Source organism: Uloborus diversus, chromosome 10 (genome assembly GCF_026930045.1).
Source record: "Uloborus diversus isolate 005 chromosome 10, Udiv.v.3.1, whole genome shotgun sequence".
NCBI lineage: Eukaryota > Metazoa > Arthropoda > Arachnida > Araneae > Uloboridae > Uloborus > Uloborus diversus.
The window spans coordinates 11,303,966-11,331,962 of NC_072740.1; the positions used below are offsets into that span (position 1 = coordinate 11,303,966).

Here is a 27,997-nt window from a genome sequence, read left to right on the forward strand (position 1 = left end):
TCTTTAAGGCAGTGAGAAGCAAAGGGATGTAAGTGGCAAAACTAAAAAATTGGAGATAACCAGTACAAACGGTAAGGGAACCTCTACTGAGTCTTAATGAAAGATATAGTATTAGTAGCCTTGGTAGGTGATGTTGTACAGCATGATTTAAAAAACTTTTCTGTGAAAGCATACCTTAAAGCGCAAATTCAAACTCGTTTTACTTGAAACTTCACTGTAAAAAAATTCCGAAAATCTCCGTGGAACGTTTCGGGATTTCAGAGGTTTTCACCTATTTCCCCGCAAAATCAAGTATCTTAGCAAAAAAGTATCCTGAATTGCTAAAAGATGCACGAATGCAGACATTTCACTGGTGTGAAAGATATTTTTTGCTACCAGTTTAAAGAATGACTGAGCATGTTTATAAGGTGTATCGGCATCAATTTGATCACGGCACGTCCAGATTGACTGAACTCCCAATGGGAGCAAATAAGTCACTGGATAGCTGCAGCCTTGCGAGGCAGGAATTGCAGGCAAGAAATATGGTTGGTTCTTGCTTGCAATTATTCGCGCAGCTTTGGCCCTGGTCGCGGTAATGCTTCTGGACCTTTCTTAGTAAACCAGGAAGGTTCTAATCAAATGCATTAAACCTATTTAATTTTTGTAGAAGGTTCACGACTGGCTTTAACAGCACTGTAAAAAAATTCCGAAACGTTGCTGATTATTTCCGTGTAACGTTTCGGGATTGTAACGGTTTTTATCCACTTCCTGGAAAAATCAAGGATCTTTTTCAAAAAGTTTCCTGAAATGCTAAAAGTTGCACGAATGCAGGCTTCTTACTGTTGTGAAACATATTTTTAGCTCCCAGTTTAAAGATTAACTGAGCGTATTTATAAAGTGTATCGGCATCACTTCAATTACGGCCTGTCCATGGGGGCGAATAAATATGGACTACGTTGCTTTGAAAGAATTGCAGGCGAGTAAAATTCTCGTTTCTTACCTGCAATTCTTGCTTAGCGTTGGCCATGTTTGCATTACTGCTTATGGAACTTTCTTGATAAATCAGGAAGGTGCTATGCTATTACCTTATCCCTACCAGAGGCTCAACTCGCCTTAAACGGGAAGATTTCGGAGTTTTTCAGGAAGCTTCCATGATAATTTCAGAAAGGTTACTGAATTTTATCGGAAAACTTTCCTGGCTTTTTCAAGATATGTTACTGGCAGAAATTGGGCACATCAGCTGCCCATTATTTTCCAGGAACGTTTCTCAATCGTTTTTACAGTGAGGGGATATTTCCCAGCATTTCAGGAAGGTTACTCACTTGTATCGGAAAACGTTCCTGGTTTTTGTAAGAAATGTTACTGGCAGAAATTGGGCATATCAGCTGGCAATTATTTTCCAGGAACGTTTCTGAATCGTTTTTACAGTGTTGAAAATATACATATACATCTCTTTGCTTCGCACTGCCTTATTTTAAACAAAGTTTCTGTTTATTGCTGACGGAAAGTGAAAAACATTTTTAAAAGTTTATTTACTTTCAAGAGTAAAACAGCTCTGAATGTGAGGTTCATAAAGAAATAAACGTGTAACATTTCAATGTTTGAATAAAGAAATACCTTTATGCACAAAAATAAAAAAAACGCATACTACAACGTTAAATTGCACAAATTTGCAGAGAACTGCATACACCTGTCTCGGTGTTTCAAGGAATCCTTTTTTCAATTCAAAATAAGTGAGATTATGGATGAGAGACAAAATCAACTTGGCGGAACAGCAAACAGTTTAAAACTTAAAAATATCGTATAACCGTAAGACTGCAAACAGTACTAAAATTCATGGAAAATTAACAAAACTAGCTCAGTATAGCATTTTCTTTTCACGAATGTAAGAAATTGTTTTTCAATCAGTTAAAAAAACGAACAGATCTAACAACAACAAGAATTAATTATCTTTCTGAATATTATTTGTCAAAAAATAAATTACATTTCATTAATAAGTAGAAAAACGAAGCTTTGTAAGAGATGAAACTTAATAACCTTAACGAAAGTCTGAGAATTCTATCGGGGCGAATTCTAGGAAAAAAGCAGACATGACACTTGAATTTTAATAAATAATATTTGGTTACTTGCCATATATCATTTTCTCCAGAAGTAATTGAATTTCTTGAATTCCAACACATTTTCTGAATTAATTTAATTACTTTCAGAAAATCAAGGGAAAATCAATTTTACTCTTGGTGTTTTTACAGAGCAGAAAATCTCTATCTTTTTGCGTATTGTAAACTCAAGAAACTTGTTTATCAGAATATAATAGGCACGTTAACTTTTATCTTTTAAGTATCTAATCAAACTTCAGAATTTATTTCAAACATTAAATAGGTCAATTACTTAAGTGACACTTTGAATGTCCAAAATACTACACCTCAGTTACCTCACCAAGAACCTATTTGGTTCAGAAACTAATTTTTTGTTTGCAACGCAGAATTGTTTTCCTTATCAATGAGAAACATTTGTAATATTAATTGGTATAGACAGTGGGGATAACTGAATAATATGGGGATAACGGAAATACAGAAAATATGGTAACGGAAGGACATTTATCTACACGCTGATGGTGGTTAAACTTTTAGAATATTAGAAGGAAATAAACTAGTTTTAAGTTAGTAGTCAGATTCAAGACATATATAAATAATATTTATGCAAAAATTATGTGTGCGTTCATTTAAAATGTGTTTTATCTAAAAAAAATAATGTTTCACGATTTTTATTTCTACCATTGTGTGTGATGAAAATAGTTAAAAACTATGTTAAAAAATTGCAAAGTGAGTGAAAATCATTTTGGTACGACAAATCTAAATATCCACAATAAAAGTTTAAGATGCTTAAAATTGGAGCAATAGGACACAGAACAGCAAAAACCATTAAAAAAGGTACAAAGGTTCAGTTGAAGTCTATATTGTTTTTCCTTCTTAGAAATATGTGTAAGACTTTTACTATTGAAGAAGCCAATCTTTTTTTTAAACTGCCAGTAGATTTCTTAGTTGAAAACATCTAAAACTGTCCAAATTAGTCTAATCAACATTTCGCAGTTAATTTTGAAACGGTTTAGATTATTATAAACTGTTAAATAACTTTTTGACTTTTTTTTATTTTCATTAATTTGAGATTTTAAAGAAATAATGTTTTTTTTTTTCTTTTTTTATAAATAGTTTGTTACATGCAGTTACATGCATGTGGTCATATATATACATTTTCCCTAATTCTTGTTATTCATATACTGTTTGTGTACACATTTACAGTTTTAAAGAAAAATGCAGTACCAAATATACTTTGATGCACAGATAAATTCAATAATTTTACAGCTAGCATTATCAAAGTTTGAGCTCTCATGTAGGATATTGAATGTAAAAAAATATTTAAGAATAAAATATATTGAAATGTAAACAAATTATATTTTTGAATACGTTATTTTGTGCAAAAAAAAAATCAAAATTTTCATTTTTCCCCGAATGTAAATAAACTCCTTCGGAACAAAACTGGTTTTTTAATCAAAATTTCCGTTCTTTTTCAGACCGTTCCCATCTCAAAAAGCAACTAAGAATTATGTTGGTCAGGTACTTCATAAAGAAGATGAAGGAACAGAAAAATGTTGAGAAAGCATGACAATGTGGGAATGATTTTTATGTTCCCTGAGTAATATTAAGTCAATGTTTTATCGACTCTGATCAGATTATTAAGATATTTAAGTATCAAAAAACTATAACAGATTGCTCAGAAACAAGGCTGCATTGTACATTTAGAATGCTTTAGTAACTGAACAGAGGATTGTAAATTATAATTTATCAAGTTTCATTACTTTGTAATTTCTTGTCTTTCCATTACTGCCCTTTTACTACCATTAACAAGTACGTAATTTTTATGCTTAAAATAATTATTTTAAAAAATGGAGGTTAAATTATAATAATTAAACACTCCTGTAAGAGCTCTATTTTTTTTCAGAAGCTTCTCTTTTATAAATTAGCTGGAGGAAAATATGATAGAGGGAAAATCACGTCCGCAAAAGGTTTTTCCGTCACCGTTTTTTTAATTTGAATTTAATAAAAAGTTACTACCAATAAATACATAGCTTTGACTTTTTTTAGCATTTTGTTTTTATGCGTACAAAAGTCTATGGATCAATTATTGAGAAAATGTTTTTTTTTTTTTGGCTCACAAACATAAATACATGGATTTTTCTGTTTAAACTGTCCTTCCGTTACCGCCGGAATTCACTTTGGTTCTGTGATGGATTCTGTTTATATTTATGTAGAAATATGGAGCTGGAACGGCACAAACTTGGCTAAACGGACGTTTCTGTATAACGGATATCGAAAAACATACATTGTGATTGTTCAATGAAAACAGAGATTTTTTTATATATATATATATATAAATTATACCACCTCCTCCCTGAAGCACAACCACCGGGTTAGGAACTACCCCCCCCCCCACACAGAGAGAGAGAGATCCCTGAGTCACATTGCCAGTCCTAGAATGTTTACACTAGGCGTGTAAGGCCTCTTGTGAATCTCCCCATCTCTCCAAGAGAAAATGTTAGTTGCGTCACTTACTCTTCTCCAAAAAATACAACAAATTCTCTTAAATAAGGATTTAGAAAACAACCTGTTGCCCTTATGCCGTAGACTCTCACTGATACCGGCAGTGGGCGCCCACAATCAGCCGATCACTGCGCAGTGGTTGTTCGCCGGCTCTGATCATCCCACAGCATCGTCTGCAAGCGGGGGTTGAGAACGTCCTCCAGGCACCTTGCGCGACACTCGCTGTCCGAATCCTCTCCCTTGTGGACACTACTGAAATCGGAGCAAAAAAATAAAAACAAACTGACAATGACGAGAGTAGTCATAGGCAACTTCTAAGTTGCTCATCGGCTGTCGGTAAGGTCCGGGTCAAAATAGTTTTAAGTTGTAAAGTTGATATAAGTTCTTTAACGGGGCGATAATGAGTTCGAAATGTTGAGGAGAGTTTGACTTTCCTCAACTGGATGATGACTGTTTGTCCTGCAAGCAAACAAAACTCAATTCAAGTAAGAACTTTTTACTCAATATTCGTTTTCTAAAACTAATAGGTTAAAGTTAAAATATATGTATTTTTATTACATGGAATGGCGGTTTAATGTGCTTAACTATTGTTCTTTTTGTATAAACTCTTATTAACATCACTTCTCTTTTGGAACTTATTTAAATATTTATCAAGATTCAGTTAAATATTTATCGTTATTGATTTTACTTAAATAAGGATATTGTTTAAATGTGGTAATGATTTCCATTCTTGTTCAATTTCTCCTAAGATAAAAGTTGGAATTTTTATGAGTATCAAAAGTTTTGACTGTATAAATACATATGAAAATTTCTAGAATAATTCATCTAATTTTATAAAAGTCAACAGTATCACTAATGCTTTACTCATAGTTGTTTCTAATTGTAACTGGTAAGAGAGCTATTCATGTACTGACTTTTCTGACTCAGAATCTTTAATGATAAAGTTTGAAAATGCTAAATTTTTTCACTCTACGTGTTTCGTATTATTATGAAAATTTCAGAAAAAATTTTAAATAAAATTCTAGATTTTCTGACTTTTAAATCTTAATTAAAAAGATACCTATAGCTGAAAATTTATGTATTTTTTCCAGCGAGTTTCTACAAAGTTTTCAGACAATAATTCTAAAATAGAAATTCTTACATTGAGTTCTGACTTTGGTTCTTAATAAAAAAGATATAGCACGCAAAATAATGAAAATTTGTGTTCATTTGTTTTTCATTTTTGTGTAGAGAATACAGAATAGTTCTAAAACAAAAACTTCCTTTTCGGGTTCTTCTCACTTAAAACATTAATTAAAAAAATATTCAATATCATTAATTATTAACTAGTTCCAAAATATTGAACTTGATTACTCTTTGTGTTTGGTCTGTGGACCGACATTTTGGAATAACTCTAAAACAGATATTTCAAAGTTTATTGTTTTGAATTTGAATCTAAATTTAACAGCTGTAGAAAAACATAGATTTTTTTTATTCCGCTCGAACGTTTTAAAAATTTTCAAAAGTATGATTTCCCGCAGCAGGTTTTGCTGACATTAAATCATAACCAAATGAAAATGTAGTTTAAAAATATTGAGTTTTTTATCCAACGTACTTCATAATCCTATTCACTTTTCTGAGTGGCTTTAAAACATAAATTTTTATACTAAGTTTTTCTTTGCGTCTCAATCAAAAATATATGGCGCAAAAGTTATAAAAAGGTTCATTCTATGTTCCTTACATTTTTGAATGCATTACGGAACAGCTCTGAAACAGAAATTTTCACTCGGTTAAATTAACCTAGAGAGAATTTAAGTTAAAAAGATAGTTAAGTTTTTGAACTTTTCGCCCGTATGTGCTTCATATTTCTACGCACATTTAAAAACAGCTCTAGAACGAAAATTCCAACTTTATATTTTATGTTTTTGTATCTAATCAAAAAGATATAGTGGAAACATTTTGGAAAATCTTTATTCCACCTGCATTTTAGGACACTTTAAAAGTATAATTCCCGTATGAGGTTATTATGACTTTATATATAACTTTAAAACATAGTTTTAAAATATTAAATTAATTATTCAACATGTTTTATATTTCTGCAAGTATTCTAGAATAGTTCTGAAACAGGAATTTGTATTCTAGGTTTTTCTCCCTATCTGAAATAAAAAAATGTAGTTAGAAAACTTTGATTTTCCTAATTTTATACAATAAACAAGTCTGCTTAAATTTTAGGGTAATTCTAAAACAAATTTAAGCGCTATATTTTTTAAACTTAAAATCTAAATTAAAAATATGTAGTTGAAAAAGATAAATTGTTTTTGTTCTACTTATTCTAAGAAGAGGTGTTAATGAAAGAAACCTTCAAAGAAGGATTTTCACTCTTTGATATCTAACTAAAATATTGTCTAAAAATTGAATTTTGATTCAATAAGCTTCATTTTTGTACTCATATTTCAAAATAGTTCCAAAGCAGAAATTTCTATATTAGGTTTTGTTTTGGCTTTGCATCTCATTTAAAAAGATGTAAAAAGTGCTGATAATTTTTATTCAACATATTTTATATTTGTATGTACCATATGATATACGTAGGTATGAAACAGCAATTTATGTAGTACGTTTTTCTGATTAAGTGTTAAAATGTATAGTTCCAGAGGATTGAACACTTTCATTTTACGTACATTTATATTTATGTATTAGTTTTCGGGTAAATCAGTGATCTAAATTATGTACGGGACTTTTTTTTTGAGCAATATGCATAGTAACGAAAATGTCCCTAATGTTTCTAAAAATGGAAAATAAATATTTGTATGTACTCATCTTTTGATCGAAAATACACTGCATGAAAATATGCAGCTCTTATTTTTTCCAATATCTAATTCATTAGATAATGTGTGCTGAATTTGAATTTGTGTGTTTGTGGAGGAGGGTGGGGGCAAAAATTTGCTCTAAAATACATACTTTAAGTATATATATATATATATATATATATATATATATATATATATATATATATATATATATATATATATATATATATATATATATATATATTATTCCTTCTTAGGAAAAGCAAACACATGATAATTTAGTTGTACGTTGATCTTAATGTTTTGCTAAATTTTCTTTTTATCAACTAAAACTGCTGTAAAGAAATTGCTGTATGCTTGGAAAAAAGCGGATGCGACTTCGCAGCGGTTTTAAAATCAGAAATAACATCTGTTTTGAAACTTCAGTTTTAAGAAAGTTTTAAGACAAATTTAAGGCATAAATATGCAATTTTAACTTGTTATTTCAAGGCAACAAGGAGCTTCTAATTTAGTGTAAAAATCGTGTTGTTTAACTATTTATATGTAGCCATTTACGTTTTTGAAATAGAAAAACCAAACTGTAATATTCTTTTAGCAAAAAATAGGAAAAATAAATGAAGATTTTTTACACTTTTGATTAGATTGCTACCGAGTAAGAGACAATTTTCGGTACTTACTTTACCTTTTGAAAACTGCGCAATTTGGTTTTATACAGCTAGTTAAATTTAATAAAATATCACTCTCTATACGTCTTGTGTCCACCATGCAGATAATCATAGTACTGAACTAGCTTTTTTTTTTTAAAAATTGATTAAACACTTCAGATTTTTTTCTCAAAATTTCCGACTTTTCAAGATTTTAAAATGGACATTAGAGTACATTAAAATATTAAAACGAAAGAGTTCTTAATGCAAGTTACGGCATATTGTTTATGTATATCCATTCATAGAATCAACGAACAACATTAGTATGGGCAATCATTTAAAATTGAAGTTAAACACTCAGATTATTTTACGTGAATATTTTTTCGCGCATCATGTTTCGACATTCAGTTCAACTGCGCATTACAATAAGAGCTCTGCGTTTCTGACCCCGTCCTTGTTTAAAGAGTTAAAAATGAGTTAAAAAGTGAAGGAAGAAAAATGAATTGGGCACTTTTGCAGAATATCAAGCTTTTTCAACACGTTTACTGCATACGTTATGATAAGTTTTGATTCATCTATGGATCACAGCAAAGATCATACGCCCTTGATTTTGTCGTTTCGCAAAAACTCAGTTCAAAACTTAGAACTCCTCTGAAATGACTACTTGATCACTGTTTTTTTAATAGTATTTCTCGGATTTAAGTATTTTGTTGGGTTAAGTGAGGTAGCATTTACTCTTGCTTTTTGGTAAGAATTTTCACCAATCTTGCTAATAATTTAATCGACAATAGATGCAATTATACAGATTATTATTTTTTTAACTATATGGGAAATCCATTCAAAAACTTTATTCGACGAATATAAGTGAGTTCTTATTAAAATATGTCTTTTCCGGAAATAAGATGGCACCAATAAAAACTTTCAATGTTAATAAAATATTAACTTGTACAGCAAACGAGCTGATGTGTGCATCACATGACTTCCTTTTACACCAATTTAATGCTATTTCCCTATTATTGCAATTTTAATGGGATTCTCTCTCTAACTCTTTAAATATCACTAGCAATGGCCACATTGAAAGCAGATTTAAAAAAAAAAAAAAAAATCGCCAAATTTTTCGCCAAGTTGGCGACAAAACTTGGCAACCAAAACACTGGCGATATATCGCCAAGTGACCGCCAAATTATAACACCACTTGAGTTTGCATCGAAATTAACAATGATTTCCCCCCAAAAAGGTGCAAAAGACCCCTTTAGAAACACCCGAATGCAACCAAAATAGGAGGTGCACAACTAGACCCCACTACGAGTCTATGTACCAAATTTCAACTTTCTAGGACATACCATTTTTGAGTTATGCGAGATACATACGCACATACGCACATACACACATACGCACATACATACAGACGTCACGAGAAAAGTCGTTGTAATTACCTCGGTGATGGTCAAAATGGATATTTCGCGTGTCTATACATTCTTAGGCACTTTTCCGCATGTGGTCGAATCGAAAAAAAAACTCAACATTCATTTGGGGGTGAGCAAAATGGAAATTAAGGGCGATTTTTGAGTGAAAATTTTTTCGCGAATACAATACTTCCTTTTTTGTAAAAGGAAGTAAAAAGACGAAACTTCCCCCTGGAATTTTGAACTAATGTGCTATACATAACATTTCTTCTTAAGATGATTTCTTCTTTAAAATTAGATAAAATAAAGAAAATGGTTAAAATAAATCTATTTATTTGGTGAAATAATTATAAAAATTTTTTGCTTCTTATAAAGGTTTTTTGCTTAGGATGAAAATGCCATTGTTAAATAAAATATATCAAAGTGATACTGGCCAAACGTATTGTAATTTCAAGAAAGCTAACATTTTGAATAAATGAGCCCATAAGAAAACGTTCTCTTTTTATTTCTACTGAAGTTTTCATTCAGGTATTAATATGATAAATGAGTTAAAAGTATATATATATATATATATATATATATATATATATATATATATATATATATATATATATATATATATATATATATATATATATATATATATATATATATATATATATATATATATATATATATATATATATATATATATATATATATATATATATATATATATATATATATATATATATATATATATGTAACGTATTGAACGAAATAATAATTTTTCTTTAATACTTTAAGAACCACAGAAAAATTTTGAAGATATCAAAAATTGGACCTATTTTGATCTGCCAAAATAAAATGAAATGAAGGATAAATTTCAAGCTCGAAGAAAAAGATAAGACATGTGTGCAGATAAACCGAAAATAATTATGTTGTTGGTTGGTCTCTGACTTTGATCACAGCAACTTTTCTTTCGGCACGGAATCGAAAAAGATGTTCAATAACTTAATAATCTTTCGTCTTTAGACAATACGATGACTCCATAGAATAGACCATCCAAAACTCTTGACAGAAATCTCATTAAAAAAAATAGATTCGATTGAGTCTTGATAACGCATTTTTCGTCAAAATTTATGACATTGCTTTTTAGATAATATAAAAAGTTACTGTTATGTAAATGGTTGTTCTTATTACACATGTAACAGCACTGAATAAATAACTAAAATTAACGCTGTATTTAGAAATTAAAAGCAAATAAACCGTCTTACATGTAAAAAATATGATATTTACAAATATTCAAATTTAATTAAGTACTTAAAGATTATCTTCCATAGAACGCCTTCATTTCATCGGCTATTTGTAATCGCTTTGATTAAGCAGTTTTAAAGAGTTTTTAGATGTAACAACAAACTAAAACTCTTTTAGATCCGGGGAAAATTTATCGGTAAAACTACTGGCTTTTAATCGACATTTTCTTTGTTTGAGCAACCCAGTAAAAATACAGTATGATGACTTGGTATAATTCCTGACCACTACATTTCTGTAGTAAATATCACCAAATTTTTATTTCAATAAATAAATAAATAAATAAATAAAAAACAAATTTTTGAAACATTGCCTGGAGTACTAGAACACTTTACCTCAGCATGGCTACATTTACATTGCTATGTTATCTTATTTAGTTTATAACAGTATCCATAATTTAAATTGTTTATTAAATTTGTTGATTCCAAGATGGGTTCCGAAATACGTATATATTTACAAAGATAACCTTCTTTCTCTTTAATTTATATTACTTGTGTTACATTTTTCCAGTTATCTAAACAAAGGGTTAGCTTTTGATCATTGTTTTCCCATCTATTGTAAATATGATAGTTAATTGCAATAAAGTTATATCAAATGTTGCCACTTATAGATGGGATACTTATTTATTACCGTGTTAAGTGCTGATTATGTTCATTTGTTGTAGTATGTATGAGGCAGTGAGAAGGAAAGGGATATAAGTGGACTTTATAAAGTTTTGAGTAAAACTCGTTTAAAGATAAGGTCCTATGAAGGCTTTCAGGGTTTTTTTTTTTCTAAATCATGCTGTGCAGCAGCAGTTGCCAAGACTATCTATTTCTTGTCCCAAGACAGAGGAGAGGTTCATCTACCATTTGCACTGGTTATCCCCAAATTTAAAATTTTTCCACTTACATCCCTTTGCTTCTATCTGCCTCATATGTTCAGCCACAACTAATAAGTAGGGGAGACCGGGGCAAGATGACGAGCCGGGCAAGATGACGAATGCCTTAATTTTTCCGTTTCTTACTAGGTAACAGCATCAACTGGATCCTACACGCTCTCCTATCCACTGATCGCTCAGAAATAGTATAGAGATGCTGAAATCGCCATATTTGTGTTAGTTCTGAAGCTCTGATTGCTTGCCGTTGCCACGTTATAACTTTTATGCATATATAAATAAGCTCTGCGACAGATACAGATAAGATTTCTCGTGTCTCTTTAGTATTTATGAGTAACCTAATTTAAATACCACCTATTATCATCAATAAATGTCAATTAATCGCCTTATTTTATGGCAATGGAGAAGAATCCGTTCAAACAGGCAGTCCGGGGCACGATGACGAGCCAAAACGCGGGGCAAGATGCCGAGCTAGTTGGTAATGAAACTGAGAATAATAGTGCTAATCCTTAGGCCTTGATAGTAGAAAACCAACTACAAACCCTCCAGACGAAGCAGAACTTATGAAAAATGCTGATTCCAATGCACCAAAGAAGCCTGTTAATGTTCTGATTTCAATGCATTGCATAAAGCAACACAATGTGAGAAAAAAATAAGAAAAAGCAGAAAACTGAGCTCAAACATTTTTACAAACAGACCCATCAAAGAAATGTCAGAACACGGCGCAAAATGTAAGGAAAAAAAGGAGTATCAAAAAAAAACAGGGAAAATAAACTCGTGAAGCTAAAAAAGAGTAAAAAAACTCAATCTAAGTTCCTGTAGGTCCAAATCTGTACAAATCATGCCAAGCAATCCAGTTGCAGCAACTTTAAAGGATGGTGTTATAATATGCTCTGATTGTCCAGAAAAATATTGTAACCATCCAACAAAAGAATGGATCCAGTACTGTAAATGCCGAGAGTAGTGGCATGAGCAATGTTCCAATTATAAAAATGGCATTTTTATTAGTCTATTGTTAGCTGCACAACTTAATACTTCAACATTACGTTACAATGTATTACTCTTAATTTGAAACTTTGTAAGATGTAAAAACACAGTTATAATTTATTAAACGAGGTAACATGTTCAAAACATAAAATACGTTCAACCTTTTTCAGTTTTGTCATCTTGCAGGACTACTCTAACAGCTCAAGTATAATTAATTTAACTGTACTTAAAAATAAATTAACAAACAACGAAAATTGTTAACGTAGTCATCTTGCTCCGGTCTCCCCTACATAATTTCAGCTTTAGGTAATGGTTAACATTCATTAACATTCACATTCATGGTTAACATTCACTATCAAAGTACTAAAAATACTAAGAAATATGGAAGAAAGTAAAAGTTGATAATTAAACAGAATTCAAACATATTTGTAGATTTTAAAAATCTGATTTATTTATTTTATTATATATTTTTTTTTTTATTACCTTGGCTGCAACTTAACTAAGATTTTGGGGGTTATTTATTTCACCTATTGTATTATTCATAAAGAACTGTTATATAACTATTTTAAAAATTCATTATCTTAAAAAATAATTGCAATATGGAAATGCCCAAGATTGTATGGACTTTGTCTAATTGGTCAATAATTAAAATTCTGCCTTGGATGAATGGATGTTTGCATTTTTTTGATAAGGAATTATACCGAGTCACGCTAAACGGTTTTGAAGAAAAACTGCACATAACAATCAGAAATATTTAGTTGTAAAAATATACTGTATTTTTCACTGATATGCGTGGGTGAGGCATTTTTTTTCAGTTTACTAGTTAATAAACTCGTTTTAAAGAATAAAGTAACTATGGTTTGGTTTTGCTCAAATTTAATCAACATTTTAATGCAACATTTTAAATAACGGAGTTGAAATATGTTTTAGCTACTAAATTGCTGTTTGTTTTAGTCTTTTCAAAAACGTTTTCTACGTTTGAACAAGCAAGAAAATTAAAAAGACTCATATTTCGTTTAACCTAAAAAAATTAAGCGTCTTCGGTTTCAATATAACTCTCTAAAACTCTCCAAAATGTTGCGTCGTTAAAAAGAAAAAAAAAGTAATTGTAAATACAATTGAAAATTAAATGTAAAGCAATAACAAAATCGAAAGTGAAATAATAGTATGAAAATGACACATCACTTCGAAAATTTGATGCAATGATAATATACAAAACTCCTCAAAAATCCAATCTGCCACCTGTGTGTCTTACACGAAAATCAATTAAGATAAAGGATTGCTTGAAGATACTCGTTTATGAGTGGAGTGGCTCGTTTTGAAGATAAAAGAAAAATTGTGCTTTATAAGCTTGTGAACTATTGTCGCAGCTAATTAATAGTATTTTGCTTCAATGTTTGCGCTTCACATTGTATTGTGCACACGAATGTATGCAATAAATGTCAAAATTGGTAAATAATAGGCGCTCCTTTTTTTATTTCGTTTAGCATACCGTTAAAACGCTTTTAACATTAACATAATCCAACTTTGCTTTAGTTATCGTCGTTACAACAACAAGTTCTACAATAACTATACGATCTTTATAATGTTTGCAATTTAGTAAGAATTTGACTCATTATTTTTTTTTTTTTTTACAAATATGTTACAGTTAGAGGAGGGTGGCTCAAAGCAGGTACGTCGCCCAAAGCGGGTAGGCCTTCGTATGCCCCCGCATGGTGTGTCAGCATTGATGCATACGTATGTCGTGTTTACCCGAACAACTTCGAGTTTTAATCAGTCCCATTGAAGAAGCAGTGAAGCAGCATGGCGCAACCAGGCTTAAAATAAAAAAAAAAGATGCATTTCTAAAAATAAAAAAAAAAATGAAGTTTTGTAACTTGTGATTAGTCGAAGACCAGCTTATTTTTTTGATTGTCAATTATATTACGTTATTCTGACACCCTCCACCTACAAACTACGATTGTCATTCCGTTTTTTTTAATTATGAATTTAAGGTTATAATTACTGAAATAAAAAACGTGCTTTTGGTCAAAGTGGGTTGGGCGAAGCGGGCATAGGATTTAATCATGTATTTATTTATGATTTCTTGACACATGTGCTGACTTAGATTTTCTATTTCAATTGGATACGTATAACTTTAAAAAGTAACTTTTTATGATGGTAGTTAATTAGTCTATTAATTTAATCAGTTATTTCTTTATACTTTATAAACAAATGTACTGACTTTAAATTGAATAAGTATAACTTTTTTAAATATATTTTTATAATGGCAGGTAGCTATTCATTTCATTTAATCATTTATAAATTCATATTTGATTGGCAAATGTACGAAATCACAATGAGTTAAGTTTACCCGCTTTGGGCCCCCTTGTAGGGTAAAGTGGGTTTTTCAAGTGCTTGTAATATTTGATAATAAATAAATATTGGGTTTGAAATAATAGAAAAATCACTTTTTCTTTTGAAGTTCAAGAACCCTGCTAGGAAATAAAACCAAAATTATTGCGATAAAAATAGAAAAAATACCATTTTCGAGCATTCTTCGAAAACCTACCCGCTTTGGCCCACCCTCCCCTATGTAATCCGTTATACCTGTTCCTCTTTATTCAAAGATTTCAGCTGAACTATTAAAGTTGGTTTGTTGAAAATGCATTGAATCAAAAGGAAAGATAAACAAAAATAAATGTGCAATTTAGTTTTATTTATTTAATGCTTATGCAGGAAATACGTACGACTTTTTCAGCACATGCATTGCACATGATTCGTTGAATTGAAATATCTAGCCCTCCTAATCGTATGCTGACGTTTTTCTCAGGAGCGAAAACATAAAAATATGTTCCGGAGTTATTAATTAATTTGGTTAATTAAAAATAAGAAACTTTTTACGCACGTGCATTCATGGCTTTTAATTTATAATTATCTTATTTTATTTGAATATTATTGGAACACTATTTAAAACAAAATATGTAGTTATTTCCCAAATGAAATTTACGTACATAAGCTTCTGCTTTAATCGAGCGTTCGTGATTTAATGTAATAAGCAATTTGAAATCAAGCCAAATGCAGAAAGCGAAAACGTTATTAAAAAATAAATGTTACAGCATTCAAAAATTTAAACGTTATGAAAAGGTTTCCGTATTATTTTTGGAAGTAAAAAATAAACTAAAACGCATTGAAGGGCTAAAAGACTTGCCAATTCTGTTATGCAAGTGAGGGTTCAAAGAGAATGGAACTTTTAAGATTTAATTTAAAACGGTGAATGGTACATGCAAAACCTTACATTTCGTAAACAATTAGGACTTTATTTCTTGACAATGAGGAAACAAACAGGGACGAATCTATTTCCTGAATTAGGAATAGTAAGAAAACTGAGATTTTATAAAAGGATTTTCCATGTTAAGTCTAATTGAAAAAACTTAAAATTCCATGTTGAGATGATAATAGTAACATTTTTTCCTGAGTAAGGAGAAGTTGAGAAAATTGAAACATAATATGGAGAAGGTGATCAAGTTATTTTTTGAAAAATTGCTGAAAGTTTAAGTTGGTATTCTTACATTAATGTTGAAGTGCCTTTATGTTTCGCCTTTTACATGTTACTCAATAGATGATAGTGGCATCTTTTGAGTAGCAGATAATAGACGAAAACTGTAATTTCGTTCTGAGACAATGAAAAAAATCACTTTTTAAGTAAGGGATATTAAGGGAACCTCAAATTTCATGTAAATTAGAGCCCGTTGGTAATTTTCAAGTCTTTAAGTTTGTAAGAGTGAATTTTTAAACAAAAAATGGTAGGAGACACAAATTCATTTCCGAAAAAAGTATGCTTAGCACCGTGTATTGAAATTAATTTTATGTTATAAAAGCATGTTAATAATAATATTGTTATTTTCTGTTGATTTATTTTAGAGAAAATATTTCAATTTAAGCTAATGAATAGTTTTGAAAACAAAAACGCAGCATAAGTTACGTCTCGAAAGCAATCTACCAAAGAAACATCCTGTGCTTAAGCCATAATAAAGTTACGAAATTTAGACTAAATTAAAAAATCTTCTCTTGAAGAGATAAAGAAGCATAACACAAGCTGCATATTATGTTTTGTTTCGCTTTCTTCACACTAATAGGGTGAGAAATCTTGAAAAAATTAAGTTTCATTAAATTAAAGTCAGAGCACATTTTTTAAAAATTTATATCTCCTTCTTTACAATTGATTTCTCACATGAGGATACTTCTTAAATTGAAAATGTGTTATGCATGGGGAGTTTTCAGAAATCAGGATATGACAGTTATTCGTATATAAAAGGAAATAACCGGAGTCCTAGAATTACGTAATTGGTTTTAATGGTATTCTGTAGTCACTTAGCCGGAAGGAACAAATGTCAAGTTGGGTTGAAATGCAGTGCAATTACCAGACGGTTTAGAAATTGGTCATCGGAATTGTCTAAAAATAAATTATTGAAGGAAATACCAATTTTTAACCCGTCTTACTCTCACTGATTACATTATGCGACGAAAATTCTCGAAATATATTTTATTACATTTATTAAATAAACAAGTATTTTTATTTAAATTGCAGACCGATTGAAAGCTGAAGTAATAGGAGAAAACTTTAAGGAAAATGAATTGCATCTTTAAATTAAACCAAAAGTCTAGTATTAAATATGGTCCTACGCGTTAAAACCAAAAAACCTTATAATTTTCTTTCCATTAAATTGAAAAAAAAATCGTATTTTCAAGTACATTTTATAAATAAGGAGCAGGTTATGAAATATTTGTTTGTAGTATACTGTCGCAGTATAGAAACGTAGCAGTGCCGGTTTTGCAAGAAACTCGATACATCGTGACATTTAAATTAAACTGAGTACTTGAAAAATTCATAAGAACTCAAAATCAGTGAGCCTTTACCAACAGGGAGTGCACTGAAATTTTGGGGTCAGTCACAAATGGCATTTATGAGACCCCCTCCGTACTGTCCACCCTACATTCCTACATATATTTCACCTCTATTTTCAAAATCTCATGCCCCCTTCAGGCTTGGGCCCGGGATAACAGGTGTCCCTCCCCCCTCCCCCACCCTGTGCGCGCCTGTGTTTACCGACACCGTACTGCTGTGTTCACTGAGTTATCTTTTCATCTTTTAAGTAAGGAAAATAATAAACTTAAGTTTTCGAAACTACAGTTTAAAGTAAAAGATGAGTTTGTTGGAATGGTTAAGCTTGTTATTTTTATAAGAATGTGTGTTAACTCTCTCAAAATTTCTTCTTTTTTGAACAACAATTTATTTTTTTATTTGCTATGAAATGTAAACATTTGATTTATAGAAGCAAACATTGTATCTCATATTACATAAAAGTTTCAAGAACAGTTATAATTGTTGCTATTTACATAGAAATATCTGAACAGCTCTTTTTAATTTTAAGTCTCAGCTTTTCCTCATAATAATAATACTAATACAATAATAATAATAAATAAATAACATTTTATTTTGTAATATGACACGTTTTTAGAGTTTCACTTTTTATAACTATGTATGTTCAAAACATTTTTAGTCTTTACTTATTCCTAACGTCAACAGAAGAACAATAATCATTAATTCAATTTTCTGCACAACCTGTCATGGGTTAGGATTTTACTTTTAACTCATCGCTCAATAAGGTTAGCAGTTGACGTATTGAATCTCTACGTATTGAATCTGTATGCCCCATTCCTTTTCACTAATTTCTACACTGCAAAAAAAAAGCTGTTGTTTTTACAGTAAAATACTGGCAGCTCGCATTCCAAAGAAAAACTGCAAAAATTACAATTCTAAACTGTAAAATTTGCAGTAACATACTGTTTTATAACAGACTTTTACTGTGAAATTTACAGCGATAAACTGTAAAATTAGCAGTAATATACTGCTTTTTAATAGAACTGCCCTGTAAAACTTACAGTATCAAACTGTAAAATTAGCAGTAATATACTGTTTTAGGAATGACTTGACCTGTAAATTTAACAGAGATAATATGTAAAATTAACAGTTATATACTGTTTTGTAACGGAATAGCCCTGCAAAATTAACAGTATCAAACTGTAAAGTTAGCAGTATTATGCTGCGGAATCAACTGAATTGTGCCATAAAAGCAGCAGTAGTATACGGTTTTATAAATGATTTGTACAGTAAAATTAACAGCAGTAAACCATAAAATGAAGTTATCAATTTTTATGCAACAGGGTTTTTTCACTCTATCGTTTCTTTTCATAGCCGAAATCACTGCTTTTACAGCTGAAGAACAATATCGAAAAGTAAAGCAATTGAGTCAGTATGTACGTTGTATAAATCAGCCTACATACGAAATCTGTTCCTTTTCTTAAGTTTTTCAACAACAAAAATAATGTTTAAGGCTATGAAAAGCGACAAATAAAGAAATATAAAACACTTTTACATAAAAATAGTTAACTGCTGCTAAATATGTTTTATTGATATTAATTTCCTTGTACACAAAATAAATCAATGCCCCATCTCAATATTTTATAAACACATGTTAAAGAAGAAAAAGTGGTGCATTTTCATTTTTACAAAAAACTTTTAGCTCTATTGCAAACAAAAATTTACAAATTGAAGGAAATTGCAAAATATGGTCTGAAGCTTTATTTTAAGAACAGTTATAGCTTTTTCATAATACAAAACTTTTTCATCCATGGAGGTAGTAAAAATGAGAAAGGTTTTTTATATATAACTGAAAATACTACATCGTATCTTCACTAAAAGTACTTTTTTTCACTTTCAGCATTATTGAGTTGCTAAAATGTGCAGCATAACGTGGGAAATGTTTTGCAGTATGCAATCCATTATACCTTTAAGTTTATTTTAACTTTATGCATGCAATTCTGTGCATTTATTTTCCTTTTCTGGTAAAACAGATTATTTTCACGGTGTTGTTCTTTTTTTAGTATTATAATTTGCACGTGGACTTACTTTATTTGAGAAATACTACTGACAAACTAATTTTATTTCACACTATATGTGCAGTATTCAGCATTTAGACTGCACAGAATGGTTTTTATTGTATACTGATTATTATAGATTAGATAATACTTTTTCCTATTGATCTTTTAAAGTTTTCATAAATGAAAACAATAAATATGTGACAGTTCCAGATTCCAGAGCTGTTAAACAGAAACAATTTTTCACCCGGTACAATAAAATCTGTCAGGTTTATGAGTACTAGTATTGAAAGTTAAAACTTAGTTTTACTACTCCAAAAATTATATAACTTTATATTATGTTATACTGTTTTCATAAGAAAAAAAGGAAACATTCACACCATTAAAAATTGCCAAATTATTTTATTTCGTATACATTACCTATAAATATAGATTAGTAATTTTTACAGTGAAATTGCAGAAATTCATTTAAAATCGAATACTAATTTTTTCAAGGTCAAAATTTTTACATCACAACCTTGATTCTTCTTTGTGACATCGTTGCCGACTTAGGTGCCATCATTAGGCCTTATAATAGGAAAGCATCTGTCAAAATAAAAATTGTTAGAATTTCATAAACCTTTTAGACACGAAAAAAACATACCTTGAAAAAATCAAATTGCGTAGGCATAAAAATACGCCCTAAAATGATTAAAATTATGACTCTGAATGATCTGAAATTAAGGTTGCCTTGGGAATTGCTTTTATTTCGAAACCGCTTAACATATACCTAAATTGTAATTGAACCGTTGATTTCAGGAACCAGTTAAGCGCTAAATATGTTGTCGTAAGGAGAAAAAAAAACTGTTTGGCAGCAATTTGCAACCTACGCATTTGTAGCGGTGGTTATTAATGTTTAATTAAAGTAGACCTAATCTGGATACTTTACATAAGAACTCAAAAAATGAAAAAGAAAGAAAATAATATCTTACATTTTATCTTCCATGTAAAGAAATGCACTTATACTGGTTCCTGAAATACAATTTAAAAAAAAAATCCTTGTAATTTTCGGTATTTTTGAAGGATTTTGTAATTTATATAAGACTGTTGATTAAGAATAATGTTTATTTGCTTCGATCGGATAACTGAAGTGATCGGGAGAATAACTCCTTTTATAAATCAAGAGAAAAAAAAAAAAAAAAACAGCGGAAAGTTGTCCAAAATGGGAAAGCTAGCATCTTGGCCTAAAGAAAAAAAATGTTTGAAAGATGATAAAACTTGAAACTAGTTTCTTCCTAGAATAGGCTTCAGATTATAGTATTGCAATATATTTACTTCAAAACAATAATTAGGATGAGGTAGAGATATTTTTTTTTTAGAAAATAGAGCAATGTCGACGTTTAGGACAACCAATTCGGAAATATTGGGGTATTCATTTAAAACAATGAATACCGTATCTAGACTCTTTTACCCCGCCCCCTCCCGAGGTATTTTTGTAACCGATATTCCTTTCCAACACTTGTTAAATAGCTCGAGCTATGTTCAACGGATACCAGCTTCATTTTCTTTTTCTTTGACAGCTCCCCATTGTTAGAAATATTTAGAACTCTGTCTGTACTTAATGTGAAATATTTTACTTTAATTTTTTTAATATTTTTTTCCATATATTTTATTTCACAATTGTGTTATTACATTGTTAAAATTTCATTTTTTGGAGTTTTTTTCTTAAGTACTAAGGAATCACATAAAAGAATCATTTGAGTTGAAATAAAATAATACCGTAAGATCATTGTATCTTATATATGTCTTAATATTTAAGCATAATTTAAGATGCTTCATTTATATTCTATGTCTTTCAAAATGGGGAGCCCCCCCCCCCCTCCCTCTTCGTTTTGAACAGCCATTTCCCCATTTAAGCCACCAGCGACTTTTTTTTAAGTGGCACTTCTTTTGGAAGGTTTTACACAAATTATCTTTCAGTTTTTCAGAATTTACGTGAAATCTGGAAGAAAATTCTTTATTCCCAAAATCAAGATGGCTTAGTTAAAGTCAGTTCAGTAAGAAACTAAAATTGGTCAGAAAAGTTGAAAGTTTTTAGTAAAAGAATAAATCGTCAAACATGTCAAAAAATGGATTAAATCTGGTAGTGCCAGCTCTAATCATTAATTGTAAGTCCATATTTGGCCCGCCGTCCTTGTTGTAAACAATGCTACCCTTCTTGAAAACGCTTGCCAGAAGACCGCACCACTTTTACTGTAGTTTTAAACATGCTCACATTTGCAAAATAACTGCTTGTTATTTACATTACAATAAAAATAATCTATAATTTTGTTTGATAAGTCAAGTCTGAATATGCGAAGAAAGTTTCATACGCTTTAATACATCGTACTTTAAACTTTTATCTTTATCTGTTTTCTCATTATGAAGTTGGCTTTAAATTTTGTTCCTTTAATTTTTACAAAAATGCGTACAATAAATAATAAAGTACTCAGCATTCTGTTTCGGTTCCTTGGATTTTAATAACATGTAAAAACAAAGAATCAATGTTCTAAAATTTACTGAAAAATTAAAAAAATAATAATAATACTGAAAGAAATGTACGTATAATTTAGCTCTAGCAACAGAAATTTCTATATTCCGGTGATTCTTGAAGTGTTAATATTCAACTACCCGCAAAAATTAATATTGAATTACAAATTTAAAAAACTCAAGACTTAAATGAATTGTATGACCGATCACATTTTAATCAAAACGAAATAAAATTTCGTTTATATTGTTCCAATACATAGTTCTTGATTGTAATGATACATAGAACCTGACAACGGGCCACAAAAAACAGCTTCAGGGAACCAATATGGCACGCAGGCCGTAAGAGAGGGTTCAGTGCCTAAGAACGCTCTAAAACTCAAAAGCATTTGTGATTACAAATTACATCCGATACAAAAATAGAAACACAAAAATATAAATGAAAAGAGATACTTATAAACTTCCGTTGCCGGCATTCGTGTCACTAAGTGAACCATTGCAACGTCGTTCAGACAAGAGGCTTCTTTGAAATTCCAAGCGGAACACAACTGCGAACTGCCACGAACCCATTATTCCATTCAATTCTGGTCACAAGTTACGTAGTTCTTTACATTTGCATACCACTAAACTCAAAGAAATAATATTGCATTAGTGAATAAATTTAAATGAAGGATGTGTTGGTTTTTTTCAATTCTTATGCTTTGGTCGCTAAGGTAAATTTCAAAGCGGAAGTTCAGAAATTCCTTTCCGTTATCGGATCTTTCCCGCAAATCCCTCTGTTCTCTTTTGAAACCTGACAAAGTATTCAAAAACCTCACTTTTCTTTTAGAAGAAACAAACCGAAGGCTTTCTTGAAAAATCGTCTATTATTGTGAAAATAATCCCTCCAGCCTTAAAGCACTCAACTGCTAAGGAACCCATCGCATTTAAATGCAAAAGATTTTACCCGGCTTTGGCTTGAACCTCCGTTACAAGTTGAAACGAAATTCTCCGATTTTTCCACTTTACACGGATAACAATTTAACATACTTTTACTTTTTATATGCAGTGAAAGACAGTGAAGTACAGAATCACTTCAGTATTTCTTTCTTTTGGTGCTTAATTGCACAAGGTTTATTTTGATGAGGACTACAATCTGAGTGCTTTGCCTCCCTTACGCATGATGTATTTTATTACACTTATAAACAACACATGAAGTAATTTACACAAAGAAGGGAAAGTACAACCTGAACGAGGGTGGGAGTCGAACCCACCGCCTCAAGTCTGTCAATGTCAAGCAGTCACTCAGACCGCTCGGCGGCCACTGAGGCCCCTTTTCAGTATTCATAATGTAGTTTTTGTCGTCATCATAAACACGTTGATGCCAATCTTTAAAACCCAAGGGTTCTAAAAGTTAAAATGTAAGGAAACTGACGAGTTCAAGGTTACCAGAGTTTCAAATTCTACTGTAGTTCACTAGCATCTACTTTTCTAAATGAGCATGTCCTTTAAGGCGAATAAAATATGACACACAATGCATAATAATGTAAATATTCTACTTTAAATTAAAAAACTAATTTTGACGAGAACGAAACACTACCAGATAAGAAATGAAGAGCTGAAAATTTTAAAATATAGCCAGGCACGGCCTGAACTTAAATATGTTGGGAAGGCGTATAATCTCAATTTGTCAATTGGAATTTACATATTTGCCGATTAATAAAATACTGGTGCATGTGCACATTAAGTACGCACAACAATAAGTACAATATCTAATGGAATTTGGACATTCGAGAATTCAAAAATTGCAACATTACAGTTATATCCCCAAATTTGCCGAATCGCCAGTCAAAATTTTCCCAATGTGGAAATTTTGAGGAGGTCATACAGACTTCCCTTGACCTCCCATCGAGTGCCTTTGAATATAGTTTTTAAAATTATTTTTATGTTCACAAGTTCCAATGGTACTAGTGCATTTTTCCTGAAGTAAAACTTTAATTTCCTGCTGACGGAAATATAAAACTTTTGAAACAAAAAGGTTTTGTGATTGTGTCTGAAAATGCTTATTTTTATTAGTTTTTTTTTTTTTTTTTTTGAGTGCTTCATTGATTATTTTTTTAATTACTATTATTTTAGTTTTGATCGATAAGTATGAAGCTGACTCCAGATTTCAGAGAACTTTAAGTCGTTTAGACATCAGACTGTTTATTTCCAGAGTGGCAAATTCTTCAACAAAAAATATCAGTAAACGTGATACTGTTTGCATGTCTCTCAGTCACATTGTTATTTTATACATAGGAATTTAAATTTTAAGTACTGACATCCTATATAACACAAAACATAGTCGTAAACAAAGTCTAATGTTCTAATAACTTTAAATACGATCAAGAAAGGAATCGATTTCTTTTAAAAACAAATCTGAGGTTCAGAAAATGTTTAAAAACTATCATACGTGCAGTAAAATGTTCAGAATCACAACAACTACTCGGATTTTCGCTATAAAGCAATCGGTACAACTTACAACTAAAAGAAATTGCAAAGTCAACATCAACGAATATTGGGATACGAATTGCGATTTAAAAATAAAAACTTATTTTACATACATTCTCGAAGATAAAGAAAACTACATTTTGAGGAAAAGGGAATGAGTAATATAACTAGCACTTGCCTTTAATTTGGATTACATCTGAGCAGTCCTGCCTCAGCACTCCCGAAAAATAACTAACATGGCTGTCTCGATACCTTAAATTCATTTTCTCTTCCCGTATGAAAAGAAAAACCTTTTGCGCATCGTTTTGCGCAATCTAAATCATTTTCACAGTTTTTTTCTGTTATTTGGCACAGCAGTATTAAACTGTAGGAAAAAACAGTATATTACTGTAAAAACAACAATTATTTTTTGCAGTGTAATCTTGTCTTGTAAGTAACCAACTCATTTAGAAATCTAACTCGATACGTTTTTAGATGTCTAGTTTTAAAATAACCATGCATCATTGTTTGATGAATTCATTCCTTATCTCAACAACACGTTTTACTACGAAATGTCAAAATATTTTTCAGAACCAATATAGTTTATTCTCGAGAACTAAAGAATTCATATCTTGTCTTAGCTATTTTCTACTTCAGCCAATGGTCTTTTAGGTCACTGCGATACTTTCAAAAACCTCAATAATTAATTATCTGTAATAATACCCCCTTTACCACCCAAAGGGTACTTAAACACTTTAAAATATAACATTTTAACTAGTCCTTTAAACATTCTAAATACCTATTTTGCTCTTTAAGGTTTTCTTAGGAATTATTTTTTAAGTAGGATACACATTTCACAAGTCAAACTGACATTGGAATCAATGAAATACGAGAGTTACTCTAAGAAACACTTTCTGAAACGTATAATAACACACTATGAAAAACTTAGTTTGCTTAAATATAAAACTGTTTAAATTTATACCTTTATCATGTTTTTTCTCTGTAGCGCACAATAAAAAACACGGAATGGTATTTAAAATTTAATAACATAATCTTTCAAATGAATTTCATTATGGAGCTTAAGATGCGTGAAATGTTGAATTTTTTTCCCAATTAAGAAATTCAATGGCAAAAAAAGAAACAGGAAAGTTAAAGCAGGCTAATTAGTACTGTAAGTTTCAACGGAAAAATAGGGCATACTTTCAGATAATTAGAGGAAATAAAACTTCCATCTCATCCTTAACTAACTAACTAAGGGTTTTATTTACAACAAATAAAGGTAATTGGAATGAAATATAAATAAATCTGCCCATCAGTTTTTTTATACTTACAAGGACGTCTGTGTAGAGTTTGTTCTTCACAGTTAAATCATTTAGAAATTTTATCATTGTAAATGGGATCAAAGTTTAAAATTTTTTATGCAGTCTATAAATACCTTTTTTGTGGATAAAAAACAAAAGAGCTTGTGATTGCATGGAAAAACACGCTGCTTTGACGTCATTTATTTCTAAAAATATAAATTCAGAATTAGATGCCGTTATTTTTTTTAATCTTTATAGTTTTTATTTTAAAAAAAATAAATATGCTAGTCAATAGCCTTGATTATGCGGGGTTTTTTTGCATGCAATTTTTTTCGTCCTGGTCGTGAACGGTTAATATATATATCTTAATATATAAAAATCTTCTGTGCGGACGTTTGTCACCATAAGGCTTTTAAACGGCTGGACCGATTTTGATCAAATTTTTTGTGTGTAATTAAGTTGTGGCAAGCATGGTTTCAAAGCGCGATGGATCGAATCGGAAACGTATTTGTTAATTAATTAAATAATTTAAATATTGGATGGTTATACCTCCCAAATGATTAATATTTATTTTAACCTATTGTTGAGCGAGGACTGAAATAAATATTTAACCCGTTGCCAAAGCACAATAAGAAAGTCAGCTCTGCTTTTTGTAATGAAATGTCATACTGTGATATGTCAATTGAGAATGAATAAAACTTAAAATGAGAGAGTGAAGCCTTTATTTCTTGAAAACAACGATTTTAGCTCCCGTGATATACTATTTTACAGTTGAGTACTGCAAGAAATCGGGTTTCTTTCTAATAACCAAATGATCAGAAAGTACCGTACCTAGCAACATTTGTTTCTCGGCTTAAATCCATCCGAGTTTTGGCACCAATGACAAGAATACTTTAAGGTTTATTAAACTAATTAGTACAATAATAAAGGAAAAGACGGTGGAATTTAAAGACGAAACAATTTTTATTTTCGCCCAGATAAATTACAACAAGGTAGTTTTGTACACAAAAGATCAGTGCTGTGGAAGATTTTTATCTTTAGCGGAAAAAACAAATTAGGCAATATATGAAGATCATTCAAGTACGCAAGGAAAGATAGTAAGTGAACTGCTCAGCGAGAGAGCGGAATTTAAAAGTTTTCGCTCAAAAGATCGGACCGCTAATCGGTTAGAGTTCGCTTCGCTCACTGATCGGCTGGATTACAGTAACGTGGTGGCTTGGCGACTTTGGCCATAAACAACAGAGTTGCGGGATTATTTGTTTGCATTTTACAGCTACTGTTAATGTAATTTATTGTATATATTTTGTTTGCTTAGCGAAATATTATAAATTGACAAGAATTGTTTTTGGTTTTTAAAGAGTGTTTAGTCATGTTACTTGAAGAATGTTTATTTTACATCGGGAGGGGGGGGGGGTGACCGGTTTTCGTTTATTCGGGGGGAATTGTTTTTAATTTTATCATATTTTTTTTAATGATATCCTTTCGATTGTTTATGAGGGATACATATGAGGGACGTTGCAGCGGGATTTGCCGTTAGTTTTGGATGGGTAGTTAGTTTTTTACCCTTAATATCTGACGACGATATTTATCCTTTGAGTATGGCTGAGGGAATAAACCATCAAGTACGGGAGAAAAAATGGTTTATAAAATACCTGCTTAGTGGGCATTAGATAAATCAAGTTGTAATAAATAAACGTATTCTGACACCAAGCAGCTTAAAACATTTTCTTTTTACTCATTTTGTCAACAAAAAGGTTCAAACACTTGATAGTTTTTTGAAGTTTTTTAACTTTTCAATTTACAAAGTTTGAACAGAACAACGTCTGTTGGGTCCTCTAGTATATATATATATATATATATATATATATATATATATATATATATATATATATATATATATATATATATATATATATATATATATATATATATATATATATTTATATATATATATATATATATATATATATATATATATATATATATATATATATATATATATATATATATCCTGTGGAACAGCATCTTTGTACTGCTTTTCTGGAAAAACAATTTCACAATTCACATGAAATTCCTAACGACTCAGGCATTAACTATTTTTCAGTGGCGTTTGGTGCTGGAACATTTGTTTTTCCTTTTCCAGCAACAAAAGTTTGAGGTACACCAGATTAGGAGAAAAATTCGAAAATCAAAACAAATATGACCCCTCTAACCTGACTAGAATACAAATCATAAGATCTTTTTATTTATCA

General features: G+C 30.5%; 1 protein-coding gene across 1 annotated transcript in view; it reads left to right on the forward strand.

The window, feature by feature from the left end:
• The first annotated feature begins 4,767 nt into the window (after positions 1–4,767).
• Positions 4,768–27,997, forward strand: part of LOC129231479 (synaptotagmin-5-like) — a 174,542-nt gene continuing 151,312 nt past the window's right edge. The window contains exon 1 of the mRNA XM_054865806.1: positions 4,768–5,062. The gene's annotated coding sequence lies outside the window, so the exon portion shown is untranslated. The remainder of the gene's footprint in view (positions 5,063–27,997) is intronic.